Source organism: Lucilia cuprina, chromosome 5, assembly GCF_022045245.1.
Source record: "Lucilia cuprina isolate Lc7/37 chromosome 5, ASM2204524v1, whole genome shotgun sequence".
NCBI classification, from domain to species: domain Eukaryota; kingdom Metazoa; phylum Arthropoda; class Insecta; order Diptera; family Calliphoridae; genus Lucilia; species Lucilia cuprina.
Genome location: NC_060953.1, coordinates 51684303 through 51690731, shown reverse-complemented (window position 1 = coordinate 51690731; position 6429 = coordinate 51684303). Strand labels below are relative to the sequence as shown.

Sequence of the window (6429 nt, the reverse complement as noted above, 5' to 3'; positions counted from 1 at the left end):
TCTAGTTCAGTTCTAGTTCAGTTCTAGTTCAGTTCTAGTTCAGTTCTAGTTCAGTTCTAGTTCAGTTCTAGTTCATTTCTAGTTCAGTTCTAGTTCAGTTCTAGTTTAATTCTAGTTAAGTTCTAGTTCAGTTCTAGTTCAGTTCTAGTTCAGTTCTAGTTCAGTTTTAGTACAGTTCTAGTTCAGTTATAGTCTTATTAGAACATACGATCCCCATTACAAAGAAAAATAAAACAAATATAAAAATGCAACTCTGATACCAAATCAAAATCTTTACGCATACTTTAAACTTTTTTAAATTTTGATTGTATTCTTAATTTGATAGGTTTTAGAATTTTTAACCTGTAACCACAACATTCCTTTTTTAATATTTAGACAACTTGATATGCAATAATATATTTTTACACATACATGTGGCAGACACTGTGCTCTTTATATCTTCAATTTTTAACAAATTTTAATTGCATATTTAATATATAATAACTTTTTTCTAGTAATTACGCAAATGATAACACTTCACTAATTATATTAAATTAAAAACATTTTTGTATTAATAAACTACCTCCGGCCACCAAATTTCAATGAAAACTAAAAAAACCACAAAAGAAATGAATAAAATGTAGTAGCAATGTAAAACAAAAGCAAAATAAAACAAACATTAAAAAAACATTCCAACATTGTAGTTGTTTTTTTTTTTTGTCACATTATAATTTTTTTCAAGTGTCCATCAATAAGCATGTAAATTAACAAGCCTACAAACTTATTTACATGCATACATTCGCACGCATTTTTGTTTACTCACTTGTACAAAAACACTTGTCAATTTCTCGCCACTCACTCTCTTTTTATTTTATTACTTCTTGCAATTTCTTCTTAGTTAATCAGTTCTTAATGAAATTTTTAACGTGTTGGTTGAAGGTTTTTGTGTCTAATAATATAAAATTATAAAATAATTGGAAATAACTATTTTAATAACTAATTTATTATGGATAAATAGTGCAAAAATAATATTCATAAAGTAAAATTAAGTAATTTGTTAAATAATGTAAATTTCTTTTATTGAGTCTGCCGGTTTTAACAAAGAGGCACAGTCGACAGCGCTGCCTCAGTAGCCGGCTTGTTATTAGTGTAGAAAAAATGAAAAGGAATGCAAATTAAGACTAATCAATGAAAATTAATACTAATTTGTAGTTTGACAAAAACTGAAAGTGCAAGCGTTTTTGGTGAAGATGGTTTGTTTTGATTGGAATACTTGGTTTCTTTTTTGAGGAAAACAAATGCGTTTAAAGGTAAGTTTTTTGATATTTGTTGTAACTTATTAAAAACCATAATATTTTTGAGGAAATTTTTAATATAAGGGATCAATAAAATAATGCTGTTTAACGAATATTCTACAGTTCAAATATAAGTCAGTTCAGTTTGTTTGTTTCCTTTAGTTCGGTTTTAGTTCTAGTTTAAGTTCACTCATATCAATTTTATACCCCACCTTTACGATCCCTATTATAAAGAAAAAGCACTAATAAAATGCAACTCTGATACCAAATCAAAATGTTTACTACTCATCCTTTAAACTTTATAAATTTTAATTATATTCTTAAAATATGATAGAGTTCTTTAATTATTATATATACTGTGCTCTTGATAACTAATTGCCAGCAAATTTTAATTGCATATTTTGTATTAAATATAAAAAAACTTTTTTCTAATAACTAAACAAATGAACACACTTCACTGATTATTATACTCTACACCACTATAGTGGGAATGTACCATAAAGTAAACCGATTGATTCAAAATTATTTTTTGAGTCGATTAAGACATGTCCATCCGTCCGGCTGGCAGGCTATCCATGCGTAAGGTACAGGCCTCAATTTTCAAGATAATTTGATACAATTTGGCACAGGGATGAAGTCTATTGAAAATGGTTGAAATCGGTCCTTTATTTTACATACAACCGTACATAATTACCGCCATAATTACGTCAAATATACTATCATCTCTCTAAAAATCGGCACAAATAAATTTTATAATGGGTGTCGGCCCATGTTTGACCTATCTATATATATAAAAGAGTGGCGTTACTGACTGACTGATTCGTCATCGCACAGCCCAAATGGCTGAACCTAAAATCATGAAATCTTGACAGTAGATGTGTTTTTGGATATATAGATCCACTAAGGAGGGATTTTTGGAAATATGTACATTTAGGGGTAAAGCAGAGAAAAAAAGGGGTAAAACAGGTTTTCTTAATTATCTTACCTAATATTAGTGATACAAGAAAAATTTTAAATGCACATTTATCTATTCTTAAAAAAAGCAGATGGGTGTCTGGTACTTTTTTGAAATTCGTACTTTTAAGGGGTGAAAATGTGTAACAAAGGTGATTTGGTACCTTTTTTGGCCCTTTATAACTTTTTAACTAATAAACAAAATACAATTTTTGTAAATATTTTTAATATATCTCCAAAAATTAGGAGACACCTGTTTCGTAGTTTTTTTTAAATTTAGCCCTTTTTGGGTGTAAAAGGGAGAAAACTGTATTTATGGTACTTTTTTAGCAAATTAAGAAAACTTTTTCAGTTTATTGAATTATTCCTATTAAATTACGGACTAACTCTGTAATATTTATTCAAATAAAATGTTTGCTATTTCACTGGGGAAAAAAGTACCAAAAAGAAAAAAACGGGAAATTTAATTTTATTCAAACTCATTGAGCCAATTTTTATAAAATTTCAAAAAGTATGTTATTTACTCACACAAAATAAGGTATTGGTATATTATTTTGGAATTCAGGTACTAAGGCCTTTATAAGACCAAATTGGAGTAAATTTTTGGTACCTTTTTGAAAGCACAATTTTTCTGGAACTAATGAATGTAGATTTGAATCATTTGAGTTTTATCTGTGATATATAGATTTAAATATTTTGTAAACTTAACTCTCGAGAAAGTATATTTCTAAGCGAAAAGGGGAAACTTTGTATTCTTTATTAGTACTTTCCACTTAGGTAAACCTTATTCCATCGTTGGTACTTTTTCTTTCTTCAAATGATAATCTATGTGTGTTCTTTAATATGAACTCAAAACACATGATTGTTAAACATACATGGTCCTCATTGAATAAAATTATTTAAGAGACAACTTTTTAGTTCTTTTTATCTCACAAATTGTACTTTTTTAATTTTCTAAAATATTCAACTTAGAGGGTTAATTTTAACATACATGGTCTTGACTGAATAATATTCTGTAAGTGGGAACTATTTGGTACTTTTCTATTCTTCAAATGGTACCCTTTAGATTCTTTATAATGGTAAACCAAAACACACGGTCCTTATTAAATGAGAATTTATTGAGAGAGATTTTTGTACTTTTTCGTTTTTCCGATCGTACTTTTTCATTCATCAAATTGTATTTTTTGAATTGTATATAATACTGAACACAGAAACATAAAATTTTTTATTAAATGATGATCTATTAGAGGTATTTTATGGTACTTTTTTCATATATTACTTTCAAAATTAAGTATAAAACTGAAACATTAAGAAAATATTTAATAAATTTTAATTTTCTATAAAAGTAAACAAAATTTTGAATGTATTTAATTTAAGTTAGGGTAGCGAAGCACCCAGAGTATGCTAGTATTCTATATAAGGACTCATTTAGAAAATTTTGTTTTTTTTATCAATAAATTGCTTAAATACTTTGGAATTAAGGTGAAATTCAACATTAAATTTTCTTTATAAAAAAATAAAAATTTTAAAGATATACTCATGGTGTAGGGTATTATATGGCGGCCATGCCCGACTATACTTTCCTACATGTTTTCTTATTAATTTAAAATATTTTTTTGCATTAATAAACTACGCATTGGACACAAAATGTCAATGAAAACTAAAAAACCAACAAAATTAATGGGTAATCAGGAGAAGAAACATAAAACAAAAGAAAAATAAAACAAACATAAAAAACTTACCATTACTGTTGTTGTTTTTAGTCACATCATAAATTTTTCTGTATCAATTGTCAATAAGCATGTAAATTAACAGGCCTACAAACATATTAACATGCAGACATCATGCATTTGCACGCATTTTTGTTTACTCACTTGTACAAAAACACTTGTCAATTTCTCGCTACTCACTCTCTTTTTATTTTATTATTTCTTGCAAATTTCTTCTTAGTTAATCAGTTCTTAATGAAATTTTTAACGTGTTGGTTGGAAGTTTTTGTGTCTAATAAAATAAAATTAATAAATAATTAGAAATAACTATTTAAATAACTTATTTGTTGTGGATAAATAATGAAAAATTAATTTTAACAAAAATATTCATAAAGCAAAGTTAAATAATTTGTTAAAAAGTGTTAATTTCTTTTGTTGTCTCTGCCGGTTTTAAGAAAGAGGCGCAGTCGACAGCGCTGTCTCAGTAGTCAACAAGTTGTTAGTGTAGAAAAGAAATAGAAAGACTAAGAAATGGAAATGAAATTCAAATGAATAAATCAACAAAGACTGAAAGTGCAAGCGTTTTTGAAGAAGATTGTTGATTTGGACTGGAATACATACTTGTTTTCTTTTTAGAGCACAACAAATGCGTTTATAAGGTAAGATTTTTCATATTTGTTGTAACTTATTAGAGACCAGAATTAAAACTTTTGGAATTTTTTAAATATAAAGGTTTAATAAAATGAAGCTGCTCAACGACTATAATACAGTTCAAAGTCAGTTCTAGTTCAGTTTAGTTCTAGTTCAGTTCTAGTTCAATTCTAGTTCAGTTCTAGTTCAGTTCTAGTTCAGTTCTAGTTCAGTTCTAGTTCAGTTCTAGTTCAGTTCTAGTTCAGTTCTAGTTCAGTTCTAGTTCAGTTCTAGTTCAGTTCTAGTTCAGTTCTAGTTCAGTTCTAGTTCAGTTCTAGTTCAGTTCTAGTTCAGTTCTAGTTCAGTTCTAGTTCAGTTCTAGTTCATTTCTAGTTCAGTTCTAGTTCAGTTCTTCCTCAGTTCTACTTCAGTTCTATTTCACTTCTAGTTCAGTCCTAGTTTAGTTGATATGAATATACGAATATTTGTCAAATCATCCAAAAGCTTATAAAATTTGAGTCAATCATATACGTAATACTTTGCAATATAAATTTCTGCTATGAGTCTCTGCAAAGCTTCTAAGTAGTACACAATTTACAAAAGTGTATTTAAAAGTGCGCCTTTTTATTTTTACCTTTATTCATCCAATTCCAATAAACTTGCTAACTAATGTAATTTATAAACATTTTTCTTTACAAGTTTTCAATAAAAATTACACATACTCTTTACAGCAAGGATCATATATTATCCTTTTGATAAAAACAAGTTCACAATGTGTTAAAAATTGCAATTTTATTTAAATTTATACTATTCAAACGAAAAAAAACTAACAGAAATTGCATTAAAATATTGCCAAACATAAATAAGTAGCCGTGAAATTGGCACAATCATGTATTAACAATATTCAACCCCCACCACTGTTTCATGATGTTCTTTTTTAGTATTTATAATGTTTTCAACATTGATAAATTTCAAGTCATTTTTAACACTCGTGATTTTTAACTTTACACTTTTTTGTTTTTGTTATTGTTGCGAAAACAGCAAGGATTACTTGTATTACTAAACCATAAATAACAAGGTTGCCAACATCAACTACGGATCATCATACTCATTTTAAAATTTTTATTGTCATGTATGTGTGTTGTCAGGGCACAGAATTTTGTATTTTTTTGGTGACAGTTGTTGTTTATTGATGTTTTTGCAGCCACCATGACAACATTATAGCAAAATATTTGTTAACACTCTTTTTAGTATTACTATTTTGCAAATATGCTTTATTCAAAAAAAACTTTAAATTTTTTACACCATTTATTTTAAAAAATTGCTTACGTTTTGTTTAATGCTTTTTTCATATGTAAGACAATAATTTTTGATTTCTAAACATCCCTTACTTTTAATTGGAAAAATTAAGTACATCCCTAATGTGATATTAACGAAAAGCAATAAAATTAATTTTAACCCAAAATATTCCCTTCCGAACAGTTGGAAAATTCATCATTTCCTAATTAGTGAGTATAAATTTTCTCTAATAAATACTAAACTCTATATATTATTGTTGTTGTGTTGGACAAATCTGTTAGCTTGATTTGTGAGGGGTCATTTATATTCAACGGGGAAGAGAAAATATTTAATTGATGTGTGCCAATTTATAAGAAAATTTCAATAAATTTATAACAATTTTCACAAATCAAACAAAAATATCTTCGGTTCTATTTAAGCACAGTTATAGTCTAATTCTAGATTTGCTACAGTTTTTTTCTAGTTCTGTTCTAGTTCTGTTCTAGTTCTGTTCTAGTTCTGTTCTAGTTCTGTTCTAGTTATGTTCTAGTTCTGTTCTAGTTCTGTTCTAGTTCTGTTCTAGT

The 6429-nt window shown here is 27.4% G+C and overlaps 1 long non-coding RNA gene across 2 annotated transcripts in view; it reads left to right on the top strand.

Moving 5' to 3' along the window:
- Nucleotides 1–908: 908 nt before the first annotated feature.
- The window catches only part of LOC124419939, an 80094-nt gene continuing 74573 nt past the window's right edge, over nucleotides 909–6429 (top strand). Inside the window, exon 1 of one of the 2 annotated variants that reach the window (XR_006940930.1) lies at nucleotides 909–1289. This is a non-coding gene — a long non-coding RNA (uncharacterized LOC124419939). Of the gene's footprint in view, nucleotides 1290–4231; nucleotides 4597–6429 lie in introns of those variants that run through there. The other variant, XR_006940931.1, reaches the window with a different exon arrangement.